Source organism: Nycticebus coucang, chromosome 19 (genome assembly GCF_027406575.1).
Source record: "Nycticebus coucang isolate mNycCou1 chromosome 19, mNycCou1.pri, whole genome shotgun sequence".
NCBI lineage: Eukaryota > Metazoa > Chordata > Mammalia > Primates > Lorisidae > Nycticebus > Nycticebus coucang.
The window spans coordinates 56,776,931-56,791,880 of NC_069798.1; the positions used below are offsets into that span (position 1 = coordinate 56,776,931).

At 36.4% G+C, this 14,950-nt stretch overlaps 1 non-coding gene across 1 annotated transcript; it reads left to right on the plus strand.

Annotated features, from left to right (window-relative positions):
• The first annotated feature begins 11,271 nt into the window (after positions 1–11,271).
• LOC128572148 (U6 spliceosomal RNA) lies at positions 11,272–11,378 on the plus strand. The gene has a single exon (XR_008376061.1). It is a non-coding gene; the product is annotated as a U6 spliceosomal RNA (small nuclear RNA).
• The last annotated feature ends 3,572 nt before the right edge of the window (positions 11,379–14,950 follow it).

Consider the following 14,950-nt stretch of genomic DNA (forward strand, 5'->3'; position numbering starts at 1 on the left):
ACATATACAAGACGTTTTTAGCCAGCCACCCATCAGTGGACATTTGTTTTCTTATCTTGACTATTATGAATAATGCTACGATGAACACACACACACACACACAGAGAATTATGGGGTCGAGAAACCTCCATACTGTCTTCCATAATTGCTATACCAATTTACATTCCCACCAGCAGTATATAAGAAGAGATCAATTTCCTCCATGTCCTCACCAACACTTGACATCTTTTGTCCTTTTTTATGACAGCCATTCTAACAGGTGTGAGGTGGTATCTCATTATGGTTTCAATTTGCATTTCCCGTGGCTTAGTGATGTTGAACACTTTTTTGCATACCTGTTGGCCATTTGCATAGCTTCTTCTAAGAAATGCCTATTCAGGTCCTTTGCCCTCTTTTTAGTTAGGTTATTGTTTTTTTTTTAACTTGGTGTTCTCATGCAGAAGAATGAAATTGGACCCTTATCAAACACCATATTAAAAAAATCAACTCAAAATGGATTAAATACTTAAATGTAAGACCATGGTATTACTAGAAAGAAAATAAGGAAAATCTTGACAACGGTCTGGGCAATCATTTTTTTGCATATAACACCAAAAGCAAAAATAAACAATCAGTGTTGCATCAAACTAAAAAGCTTCTCCACAGTAAAAGAAATAATCATTTGAAGAAAAAAAGCAACCCATGGAAGGGGAAAAATATTTATAAAACAAGTATCTGAAAAAGGATTATTCAGTATTATATGAATTTTTTTAAGATGCTCCATCAACCTTCCTTTCCCATAATAAACTCACATAAACATGATTTATAATATCTTTTGTATGTTGTTGGACTCAGGTTTTAATGTTCTGTTGAAGATTCTTTTGTCTATATTAATAAGGCATATTGGTCTGTATTTTTCTTCTCTGTTTAGTTTTAATACAAGGGTAATGCTAAACCCATTAGTTGGGCAATGTTCCTTTATCTTCTGTATTTTTGAAAGAGGTTGTGTTAATTATTTAAATGTTCATTCAGTAAGGTATATAAACTTTATTTCTAAATAGTTCCATTCCTTCCCATCCCCCTTTTTTATGCTACTACTTTCTATATATGTTACAAATCCAATAACTTGTAACTGTTTACATTGCTGCTTGAACTATTGTCTTACATAATCTATGTCTTTTAAATAAGCTATGGTAAGAAATGGGAGACCAGATATCCATAGATTTATAATTTTGTGTTCATTTATTGTTTCTGAATGATCATGTTATCACTTTGGGTCATTTCCTTACTCTGCTAGTCTCCCCCCACCCCATTTTATTATTTTGCAATTATCAAATATACTAAAGTTTGATCAGCCTCTCAAATATTTATGTTTTTAAAGTCAATTTTAGGATGTTTACAGCCATATTTTTTGAACAATTTTTCTATCCCTTTCTCTCTCATCTCCTCTGATATTCCCATTATGTATATGGGGGTGAGCTTAATAGTGCACTACATTTTCTAAGTTTCTATGTATTTTTGTTCATTAAATTTTTTCCTATTTTCAGATTTATAATCCTTATTTACCAATCCTCAAGTTTACTTATGTTTCATGTATCAGCACAAATCTACAATTGAGTCTTTTATTAAATTTTTGTTTCAGTTTGATTTTTAACTACCAGAGAATTCCTGCAAAATTATTTCATCTCTATGCCTTCCAACTTCAGAATACTTGGTTTTTTTTTTTTTCCTATATGTCATAGTGGCTTTCTTTTTCCATGTTTAATAATTTTTGTTGAAAACATTTCTATTCTCTTGTATAGTAACTCTGGACACTTACCAATCCTTCCTTTCTTAGACTTAGTATTGATGCTGTTGTTTGGTTGGCTGTGTTTATGTATTTGGTGATTTGGTGAAAATAAATCAATGGAGTCCATTTCCCTGAAGTATGTAGCCTCCAATGTTCTTGCTCACTGGTTTTTCCTTTTTAATTTTTTTTAACCTTAGTTCCTAGGGTTCTCCCACGTCAACATAAATCACTTACTAGTCTTAAGTTTTGCCTATACCCCCTTCGCCAGTTAGGTCCCTGTTCTTACCACAGAATGTACAGACTTGGAGACTGCTTCCATAATTCAGGGACTGTATGATTTTGACTAGCATTTAGCTCAAGGCAGCAGATTAGAGTTCCTTTTGCTACTTTGCTGCTGTAAGGGAGCACTCTTGGGCATGCATCACCTTCCAAACCACCAGTGATAAGTGTGATTTATTTTTCAATCTGTTTTTCTTTCTTTCTTTCTTTTTTTTAAAGAAGTCATCCTTAAGCCATAATTGAAGGTTGTCTATAAGGCTTTTGAGTCAGTAAAGATCAAAAAGTCCCTTTCTGATAGATCTGTTTGTAGTTTGCTCTCAAGTCTGCCCCCATATTCTATTTCGATTGCTCCTGATTGCAGCCCATTATCTGTACACAGCCTTCCAGACCCCTGGAGAAGAGTGGTATCCTAGAGGGGTCTTCTTTCTCTGGTTCTTTCTGTTAATCTTCTGGTTGGTCTGACTCTTACTTGATGCTACTTGTATCAAAGAGCTACTAGGCCACTCTAAATTGCTTACCACCAACATCTCCATCTTTTTTTTTTTTTACTTTCTTTTTCTAGACAGTATTTCAAAAAATGCCCATAGGCATAAACTCTATATATTCTATTTTAAATAAACTCAGCCCTCAAGAAGAGCTATGGAGCTCTTAATCCATATGGCCTGAGCAAAACCTCGGTACAACAGTATCACTGCTAGTGGTGGGGATACTGTCGGACTCTTACAGAGTGACAGCTGTGCTCTACAACTCGTCCAGGGCAAAGGGAAAACAGTAGCCACTGGTCTTCTGGACTTATCTCTCTCGGAATGTGGCCTCCAATTTAGGAGAAAGCTGGTGTGACTGGCAAGTGGTGCCCAATATTCTTAGCTTACCGTGCCTGGTACAGAGCTTCCACCTTACAAGTGAGGACAGGTGGCAGAAGAAAACCCAGTACTCTTGGCTAGTACTGCTTAGAATAGAGTTTCCACAACATGAAACTGGGGTGGTGGTGGAGAGAGGAGTGAGGCCACTGGCCTACACCTCCCAGAATGAGACTCTACCCTGGACTAGGAGTTACAGGGAAAGAAAGTTCCATCTTCTTGGCCACAGAGTTTAGACTGGAGCTTCCATAATATGGAGAGGAGGAAAGGGGAAAAAGAATGGAAGCAGGTCCTTGTTCAAGTACAAGACTCTTGCTGTTCTTAGAGAGATATAGGTTGTTTTCTTGAATAAACATGTCTCCATTTGCCATATTTCCTTTTGACATTTTCTGGAGACTTTAACTGGTTTTTGTTCTTGTTTTTGTTGTTTTTGTTTAATTATTTTAAAGTATATGGGTCCACTGAGACCCTCCCACAGTCATTCTGGCAGTCCTAATGTGTATTATTTTTATGGCATGTAATTGCAATTTTGTTTTTCTATTTGACAAAATAGTTAACAGGAAAGAACTATGTGGTTTGTTTTGTTTTTAAACTTCCAAATGATCAGATTTACATTACTTTATCTATTAATTTCTCACATTGCTATTAATACTTAGTTTTGTTTTATTGTGATTTAAAAGACATGTTTTCTTCTTTAAAACAAAGGTTAAGTTTTTTCTTTTACTAGTCAGAGATGTCAAAGTTAGTCCTTATTTGCTTCATTGAGGGCGGAAACTATATTTACTGTATTTGGAAAGTTAGAAATAACTTGTTTAAGAAAGAAAAATAGCATCCACGTTGGAGGAAACTCACTGATAAAGGTCATCATGATGACAGCAGGTTTCACCACAAACGAAACTTAAAGAAATCTCAGAAAGGGATTGCTTTGCTAACAAATCCTAATCGAGAATCAGGTCATCTATGAATGACACCGCATCAATTTTGTAGAAAATTTATGGTGCATTAAATGGTGACAGATGATGTGCTTTCTAGTCATGGTTATTATAACACAGAAGCACAGAGCCATGGAAAAGGATAAGAAGAAAGAAAAGTAATGCATGAACATGTAGTTTTTTGTGCCAGCTCAGTTCACTTATTTTGGTTAATAATACAAATGTGTTTTGAATAGGCGTATGTTATTATGGTCTTCTAATATACCAAAGAATATTGTTGCGTCATGTTAACTGATGTTCGAATATCTCGGAAGACATTCAGATCCTATGAAATGAGAGAGAGAGCGAGGTAGTTACTTCCAATGGTGTTAATAAGCATAACACTCTATAAACACAGTTTTTACTTCAAAAAAGAGAACAGAAAATAAGGAGCCCTTTCACAGAGCACCCAAAGATTGTTTACTTGTTCTTAATTTGGGGGGGTTATGAAACTGCATGGCCTTTCATGGGGTTGGAATATTGTCCCCTTCACAAAAGCATGGTGGGAGAGACTGGAACAATTTACCACTGATTATTCACAGCCCAGTGCCACCTCTTATTGGTAAGGATAAAAAAATCTTTTGAACCATTAGCTTATTTTCATTTAAAATTACCAAGTGAACAATTTTCTCTTTGAGTCAAATGAAGGTAGGTCCCCAGAAGTAGAGGGTCAGAGAACTTGGTAATTGACAGAGTGAGTGCTCCTGGGAGTGAACGGGGGAAGCTCAAGGTCATCCTCTGTTACTAGTCTTAGTCATAGCTAAAGAACCACGATTGCCTGTTTACCTTTAAATATGTCAGATAACAAAATGAGAACAATGAAAGTTAAAGAAATTTCTAAATTCAGATAATAATTATCAGATGAAAAATCAAATCGCCAGCTTCAAAACCTGGCAGATTAGCATGAAGGCACAAAGCCTGAGTTTGGGAGTTCTAACTACCTGAGTTACGGTCCTGTCTGTACCCTAATTTATGGTACACAACAGCAAAATATTTAGCTATTTTATGACTTAGTTCTATCCCCTATAAAATGGAAATATTAACAGGATTATTGTAAGAGTTAAAGAAATAAATCCATGCTAATGTCTTTGAATAATTCTGGGAACAGGGAAAATACTCAATGAACTTTAACTGTTGGCATCATCACCCTTGCTACAGCATTTCATCAGCCACCACTAAGAATACTTCTAGATAATTGAATTAATTAATCTAATTTTAATGGCAAAAGGTTTAAAACATGCGGCAAGTGTCTCCTAATAGAGGAAACCACCTAGCAACAGAGTTTCAGGCTTATATTAGAGCAGAACAGTTTACTTTATTTTATTTATTTTTGACACAGAGTCTCACTATATTGCCCTTGGTAGAGTACCGTGGCGTCACAGCTCACAGCAACCTCATACTCTTGGGTTTAACCAATCCTCTTGCCTCAGCCTGCAATATAGCTGGGACTATAGGCGCCTGCCACAACTCCCAGCTATTTTGTCGTTGTTGTTGTAGTTGTTATTGTTGTTTAGCAGGCCCAGGCCAGGTTCAAACCCCCCAGCCCCAGTGTATGTGGCTGGTGCCCCAACCCTGAGTTACGGGTGCCAAGCCTAAACTTCAGTATGTTTGAATGTAAATATCAAGTCTTAACAAAATTTCAATGTAGATGAAAATTAAAATACTTTAAAATCAAACAGTCCATAGTACATTTGATCTCCCACAAAGGGCCTCAATCACAGAGGAGGGATTAGAAAGTCCTCATTTCTCAGTGGAGGTTTTTCTTCTCATACATGAAATACAATAATAACAGAGGTCTTAACAACATAGCTACAAAATTAGCATGTGAGTGTTCTCTAGTTGTTCACAGAAATGTTTTTTAAAGTATATAAAAGTCATGAAGGTACATGGCTTGGCGCCCGTAGCACAGTGGTTACGGCGCCAGCCACATACATTGAGGGTGGCGGGTTTGAACCTGGCCCGGGCCAGGTAAACAATAATGACAACTGCAATAAAAATCATAAAGGCACAAGTCTGCCCATCTTTAAGAAGAACGATTATCCATTCCATGTGGTTTTCTTTTCTCCACGGACGCTGTTCTGTCAAGTCTGATGCACCATCCTTCATCAGCCTCCAATCCACTTAGAGAAAATAGAGTGACATACTGAAAGCAAGGCCCATATCATGAATATGATATGTCATGGATTCCTGGAAAACTCTATGACTTGACGTTTTTGTCCTGGCATTTATAATCTTGAGTTTCTGAGGGCTCAACGTGAAAAACAACGGGATTTTTGTTAAATCTCTCTTAAGATCTCTGTAGCCCAGAGTGGCTGAATTAGAATCCATGAGTAGGGCACTCCCTCAGCTAGGGCCACCAAGCCAACCCGATTCTGCCCTATTCTTTAACACCTTCAATTTGGCTGCCAGGAAGACATACTTAAGATAAAATGGTCATATTGCCTGTAAAATTCCCTTCAGGCACCTGTTACATGGAACTATTTTAAGCTTCTAGAATAGCATTCCTCCATCTGTAGTGTATATTGGAATCACCTAGGAGTCTGGTAAAAATGTTTTTTTTCAAAGTTGGCTTCTAGTAACGTGTACCTAAGAAGTCTGATGTGTTCTCTGAAACTCTGTCACAGATGTCCTGATGCCAGTGTTCTAAGGACCCATGTCTTAGTCCCTTTGGCCCACTGTAACAAAATGCCATAGACTGAGGAGCTCATAAAATAAATTTATTTTTCACAGTTTTGAAAGCAGAATACTTCCATAATAAGACTCTAGCATATTTTATGTCTGGTGAGAGCTCATTCCTCATAGAAGGTGCCTTCTAGCTGTGTCCTCACATGGTAGAAGAGGCTCTTTCATTCCATTCATGTAAGACAGATCTTCCTGCATGACCTAATGATCTCCCTGAGGCCCCACCTCTTCATCATACTAATGATGACCTTGGGGGTTTAAGGTTTCAACATATGAATTTAGACGAGACAAACTTCCATACCATAGCAACCAACTATCTAAAACTATGTTTAAAAACGTGTGTGTGCATGAGACATCAACACTTTACAATGTTGCATTCCTGCATTCTCTAATGCCTTTCTTGAATCCATTCTTTAAGACTCAAAGGTCAATTATTTTCTCTTGAAGACTTTACTGATCCCTGCACAGTATGTCCTAGATGCATTTATTATTAGAGTATCTTCAGCATCTTTTCATGATGGCATCCATTCCTTATATTATTTACTTACATACCTACCCTGTTTCCCTGAAAATAAGACATCCTCCGAAAATAAGACCTACTTACAGGAAAGATAAGACGTCTCCTGAAAATAAGACCTAGCACATCTTTGGGAGCACACCTTAAAATAAGACAGTGTCTTACTTTCGGGGAAACAGGGTAGCTTTCAACAAGATCCTGACCTTTTACCAGGTAGTAACCCTATTTTATTCATCTAAGATTCATCTAGGACCAAGAACTGTAAATGGTATGTGTATCACAAATACTGTTTATTTGATCAACAAATTCATAGATGACCTTGACCTCTGGAGTTTGTGAAAGGCAGGACAAGGAAATTCACATTCACTATTCTTTTTCTTTAACTGAATATTCCTTTTATAGAACTTTATCACATTTTCTAATTCTCTTGGTCACTAGGTTAGGATAAAGTATGTTGGTGAGAACACTGCTGTATGTCAGAAGATCCTTGCAAACTATTGAGATATAAGGGTCACCTAATAATATCAATCACACAAAAAAACCAAAATATTAAACTCAAAAAGCATTTGTAACATCTTGCACACACACATAAAAACTCTGATAGGGTAACAGGCATGAAGTGTCCTTAATTTCTTTGCCCACCCTGTGTTCTCACGCTTTGAGCAAAATAACTACTTTTTTTTTTTTCTTTCAGTTTTTGGCTGGGGCTGAACCCGCCACCTCTGGCACATGAGGCCAGTGCCCTACTCCTTTGAGCCATAGGTGCCACCTAAAATAACTACTTTTAACCACATCTGTATTCATCCTCAGAAATTCAAATGTATTAGAGAAGAGTGAGTTGGGACTGGCCAAACCAAGAAATACAGTATAAATGTAAATATTAGTTGTATGCAAAAATGACTATAATTCTAACATCTATTTTTAATTCTTCTCATTGAAGAATAGGTTAATGCTAAAAAACTGGGTATGGTCAAGAAATTTTCCTTTCTGTTCACTTTGTTCTGATTTGTTTTTCTTTCAGAATCTAAGCCCTGTTGATTCTTCTCTGGTCCATTGCAGACTTTCTTATTTCAAATGGTTTTGTGCATGGATAGTGGTCTCTTTACATCAAGCTTCTTACCACAGAAAGTTCTTTCTCTCTTAGTCTTTTTCCAAAGTTCAGAATTTTGGTACATGGTTCTTGTTAATGTATTTTGAAGTTTGTCTACTGTGCTGGCTAAGTACTTGCCACCATATTTCAAGTCAGTTGTGATATTTTTTTCCATTTGCTTTGCCCCGGAACTCAACTCCTTACCAATGTGTTTATTATAATAAGCCTTTTCATTCTTTCCTATGTTCTGTTCTACTCACACAACAGACAGTAAGTCTATTTTCCCACCATTTTATTGTCAAGAAATCTAAATCCCAGTTTTTGCAGAAATGTGGGCACCACAGTAGATTTTATAAAAATCTGTTACTGCCAACTAAACGTAAAAACTGCGTTGTGCTAACCAAATCTATTAATTTGTTCTTTTCCTCTTGACATCAACTAGTGGAATTTATTGCTCTAATCCTATAATTTAAAAGCTGACAAATGACCAATTTGAAGAGTTAAATATAATTCACTAAAGAATGGTGCAACAGCGTTTGGAGGACACTACACAAACCAAGCACATCATTTAGAAGTCAAATTTGGCAGTCATGTATAGGCGAGTTCAAAATGACAAGACCATCAAGGTCAAAGACCAGTTAAAGATCTGTAACCAGAAGGGATGGTGACGGCCATGGTACCCGAGGAGGTGAAATTCACCAGTCTGAGAACCCCTGCCTTATACTCTCCATGAGTAGCACAATGTACACCAGTACATTCTGTTCTAATACTAGTCACATCTGTTAGGCCTTACAGAATTCAGAAAGCCTAAGCAAGCACAGATAGCTTCCATTTTTTCTCTTGCCATGCTTTCATGATCCCATTTCAGGCTTTCTTTTAAATAAGCATTCTTACAATAACTCCAAATTAGCAGATAATCCACATGTAAAATAAAACATCTAAATCTGAGATCTCTGATGATCTCTTTTCTACAAGGGCAAAAAGGAAAACTCCACTGTCCTGCCAACCCTCTCTTAATGAGCACTGAATTCACAGCTCCAGGTTCTGTAAACCTCATTTAGATGTGTCAGCAAGAGCCAGAGCTATATTAAAGGTCTGAAACAGGAACAATAATTAAGAAGGCTCAATGCCAATTCCTTTTCATCTTTAACTGCTGCTTACAGTTCGTACACAACAAATACTAAAAGGTCATTGGAACTCATTTTATAATGAGAGTATATTTATATTCCCTGATTTTTTCCTTTGACAAAGACAGTGATAATGGGATAAAAAGAATGAAATTTGGCCATGGAGAACAGGAACAGCACAGGATAAAAAAAAGGAAAAGAAGGAAAACCTCAGCTAAATGTAGGCCACACAGCACAGGGCCTACACTCTGAAAATCCCTTTAGAATCACATCCTAAAAGGGACAGTGTATATATCCCTTGGAGGAAATAGTCTTAATGTCAGGAATCAGGGAATAATTAATTGCTATATCCCACAGAAGTTGCTTACTAGCTGTGTTAACTTAAAAAGGTACTTTTCTTCTGTCTTTTTTCTTATCTATAAATGGGGGGTAGGGGGTAGGTGGGCAAGTAATACTTACCCTAGGATTTATCGTCTAGGATTGTTACGTAAATAAGTTAACTCACAGCAAAGTTTTTCTATTAGTTACACACTGCACTCAAGAATAACATGCTATTGGCCAGACACTGTGGCTCACGCCTGTAATCCTAGCACTCTGGGAGGTCAAGGTGGGTGGATTGCCTGAACTCAGGAGTTCAAGACCAGCCTGAGCCAGAGTAAGACTTCTAAAAAAATAGCCAGGTGTTATGGTGGGCATCTGTAGCCCCAGCTACTTGGGAGAGTGAGGCAAGAGAATCACTTGAGCCCAAGAGTTTGAGGTTGATGTGAGTTGTGACACTATAGCACTCTACCTAGGTTGACAAAGTGAGACTCTGTCTTAAAAAAAATAAAAATAAAAATAACATGCGATTCTTATTATGTAATCTTTCTCAAGCTTTCATTTCTTTCTTATAAATTTCTTTTCATAGTTGAGGATTAATTTGAGATTCTTTCTTTAGTAAAGGAGAGGCCTTGGCTGATTCATCCATGCCCCTCTCGTAATTAGTAAAGAACATCTGAGAGGTTAGCTATGTGGACATAATTACTAGTAACTAGCCACTAATAGTTACAGTTATTAGTACTATTACTAATCACACAACCCAAGAAAGCTGACATTGTTTTCACCATCTACCCACATTAATAAAAAGATGCTTGGTTTTTTTTATTATTTTGAAACATTCTACATTACTTTCAAAATGTATGATGGTCTCCTATAAACTGATTCTTCCTTCTCCCAAGCATCTGCCATCTCTCACATAGAGTACTATTTCACCTTGAATTCTATCTAGCAGTTCCTTCAACATTCACAGGATTTTTCCCCCCACACTTGTTGGGTATCCCTCTCTTCTCACAATTCTCCAGTTATCTTCCCCAGACTAAAGTCCCACATTATCATCTCTTGGTCCACTTCTATCTACCTCTCCCATCCCTTCTTCAACTTCGTGCTCCTCCTCTTTCATTTGGTATCCTGCCTCGTCTCCTGCTTGCTTTTTCCTGGATGTGCTATGCAACCCCCAGCCCAGGATCCTTTCTTCCTACCATTCATTCAGTCTTTCCAAATCTCTGTACAGAAGCTATCCTCTCAGAGATACCTGTTCTAACTGCAAGTGTCCATGGTGGTACCTTCCACCTGCTGTTCCTCACCATATTACCCTATAGGTTTCCTTCATAGAAACTGTCAAATTTGCGATTACATTCTGTATGTTTTTTTCTCACACACTGGAGAAAGAAAGGAAAAGCAAGAAAAACCCAAGTAAATGTAAGCTACATAGTACTCTGCATTCTGATAATCCCTTTATAATCGTGCTCTACAAGGGACAGTCTACATATCACTTAGAGGAAATAGTCTCACTATCAGAAATCAGAAGACATTGTTTATATCCCAGTCATGGGAAATCTCATGAGGGCAGGTACCCTGCTCACTTTATTCATTATTTCTTACAATTATGACCAGCAGAGGACAGGTATGTCACAAACAGTTGTTAAAGAAGAGAGTTCTATGCTCGCTTCGGCAGCACATATACTAAAATTGGAACGATACAGAGAAGAATAGCATGGCCCCTGTGCAAGGATGACATGCAAATTCATGAAGTATTCCATATTTTAAAGAGAGAGAGAGAGTTCTTAAAAAAGCAAGCAGGAAGTCCTTTTCAACATTTAACATTTTAACATGTATAACAGTGAAAATTGAAAAAAAAAAAAAAAAAAAAGAACCTAAGTAATGAAAGGCAAGGAAAATATTGAAGAGAGCTTTATACTATGAAGTTAAAGACTAGTTTGTATACAGACGTCTACTTTTAAAAAATCGAGTTAAATAAGAAAAACTGTTAAGTTATGTAATTTCAGATCTTAAGCTGGAATTTAACTCTAAATTTGTATACAGGTACTGCTACTATTACTGTCATGATGAAAAGAAAATAAACATTGATCTTCTAGGTTTTTGTTTGTTTGTGTGCCATTTCATTTAGTTCTGCTCTGACCCTTGTTATTTCTTTTATCCTGCTGGCGTTGGCTTTGGTTTGCTCTTCCTTTGCTAGTTCCTTGAGATGTGACAGAAGGTTGTTAATTTGCGATTTTTCTTTTTGATATAGGCATTTAAGTCTATGAATTTTCCCCTGAAAAATGCTTTTGCTGCATCCCATAGATTTTTATAATGTGTCCCTTTGTAGTTTAGTTCAAAAAAAATCTTTTGATTTCTATCTTAATTTCATTCTTTTTTTTCTTTTTTTTTATTGTTAAATCATAGCTGTGTACATTAGTGCAATCGCCTGTACCCATTTAAGATGCACCATAGATGTGGCCCCACCCATTACCCTCCCTCGACCAAAACCTCCCCACTCCCTTCCCTTCCTTGGCCCTTTCCCCATAGTCTTGTGCTATAGATGGGTTATAGTTTTCATGTGAAAGCTATAATTTAGCTTCATAGTAGGGCTGAGTACATTGGATACTTTTTCTTCCATTCCTGAGATACTTTGCTAAGAAGAATATGTTCCAGCTCCATCCATGTGGAGAAGTAAAACATGAAAGAAGTCTCCATCTTTCTTTAAGGCTGCATTGTTAATCTAATAATTGCTCAGCAGAAAGTTTCGATTTCTAAAACTTTGTGTAGTTTTGAGTGTTTCTCTTGTGATTGATTTCTAGTTTTATTCCACTGTGGTCTGAGAAGGTACATGACATGATTTTTATTTTTCTGAATTTGTTGTGGCCTGTTTTGTGGTCTAAAATGCGATCAATCTTGAAAAAAGCTGCCCCATGTGCTACTGAGAAGAATACATGTCAGTAGTTTTGGTGTGGAATATTCTGTAAATGTCTGTTAGAATCATTTGATTTAGAGTCTGGTTAGGGTTCAGTGCTTCCTTAATTATTTTCTGCTTTGATGATTTATCTAGCTCTAACAGTGGGATGTTGAAGTCCTTGGCAATTTCAATGATGCTATTTGTTTCTTTGTATTTATTTATTTATTGATTAAGACAGAGTCTTACTCTCTTGCCTCCAGTAGAGTGCCATGGCATCATTCTTTGTTTTTCTAGCAAAAATTGCTTCATGTGTCTGGGATCTGCTATGTTATGTGCATATACAGCAGGACATAAAGTTCATATGCAATTTAAAATAATGTTAAATTTAAAATTTCACACAATCTTTATGGCCACCCTGTATTTAGGCTTACTATGTCATCCTGTTGAATTGTTCCCTTTGCCATTATATAATTACTCTCTTTGTCTTCCTTTACCTTTGTTGTGTAAAATCAATTTTACCTGCACTTTTTTGGCTTCGTTAATAGGGAATATTTTTCCCATCCCTTCACATTGTATCTATGTACATTTTTAAGGTTTAGATGTGTTTTCTGGAGACAGCAGATACCTGAGGTGTGGTTTTTCATCCATTCAGTCTATAAATTTAAAACCATTTAAACCATTAATGTTAGGAGACAGAGTTGATATGAGTGACGCTGTTCTATTCATCACGTTGGACAGTATCATGTTGCTTGTTTTCCGTCTTGCATTATTGCTTTATAAGAGTTGCTTTAGCTTTTGTGGGTTATTTTATACTGGTGGATAGCTACTGTGCAGATTGGTATACAAGAGTTCTGAATATTCCTGCAGGGAATTTGCAAATTATCTCAGTGTTTGCTGGTCTAGAAAACAACTGATTTATCCATCAAATGATAAACTTGGTTTTGCAAGATACAAGGTTTTATGCTGGCACTGTTCTGTTTAAATAATAAGATTGAACATGGGGCCACACTTACCTACTCCTTTCTGGCTTATAAAATTTCTACTAAGAAGTCTACTGTTAGATGGATGAATTTTCCTTTGTGGGAAAATTGTTGCTTATGTCTGGCTACTTGTAGAAATTTCTCCTTCTTTTTGACTTTGGTCAGGTCAATTATTATGTGTATTGTTGATGTCCTATTAGCTATAAATCTTGCCAGAGTTTGATGACCATCTTTTATCTGGATGTATGAATCTCTGGCAGTACAAGGAAGTTTTTATCAATGATTCCCCCAAATATACTTTTCATGCTGTTAGTTCTTTCTTTTCCCCCAGGATGCTGATAATCTATATGTTAGTTTGTTTAGCATAGTCCCATATCTCAAAAGTTGTTCTTTGAAATGATAAATAAAGTTGACACAGTACTTGGTAGATTAAATAGGGAGAGAAGGTAAAATACCCAAATAAGATTAATTAGAAATGAAAAGGAAACATAACAACTAATACCACAGAAATACAAAACATCATCCATAAATACTATGAAGATATCTATGCATATAAATTAGAAAACATAGGGTAAATGAACAAATTCCTGAATACATACAACTCCCAAGACTCTATCAGGAAAAACTGTTCCAAGAACTCTGGAACAGACCAATAATGAGCAGCGAGATCAAAGCAGTAATAAAACAAATCTTCAAACATAAAAAAGTCCTAGACCAGATGGATTCACAGCCAAATTCTACCTGACCTACAAAGAAAATCTGGTACCCGTACTACATAAAATTATTCTATAATATTGAGAGGGAGAAAATTCATCCTAACTCAATCTATGAAGCCAGTATGACCTTGGTAATCAAAGCCGGGAAAGGACACAACAAAAAGAGAAAATTATAGACCAATAAAACTAATGAATATAGATGAAAAAATTCTCAATAAATACTAGCAAACCAAATTCATCAGCACATCAAATAAAGAAAAATAATCCACCAGAATGAACTGGGATTCATCCCAGGGATGCAAGAATGGTTCAACATTCATAAATCAATAAATGTGATTCACCACATAACAGAAGCAAAAACAAAGACTATATGATTATCTCAATAGATTCAGAAAGAGCAATTGACAAAATTTAGCACAATTTCATAAAAAACTCTACATAGAAGGAACATATTCCAAAATTGTAAAAGTCACACACTATAAACTCATACCCAACATTGTGTTGAATAGAAAAAAGGTGGAAACATTTCCTGTAAGAACAGAAAAAAAGATAAGGGTGCTTACTGTCACCACTTCTATTCAACATAGGACTGGACATCTTAGCCAGAGCAATCAGCCAGGAGAAAGAAATAAAGGGTATACAAATTGGGAAACAGGAGATCAAGCTATTGCTTTTCACTGATGACATTCTATTATACTTAGAAAACTCCAAAGATTCCTCTAAGAGGGTCAAGAAATTGATAAAGT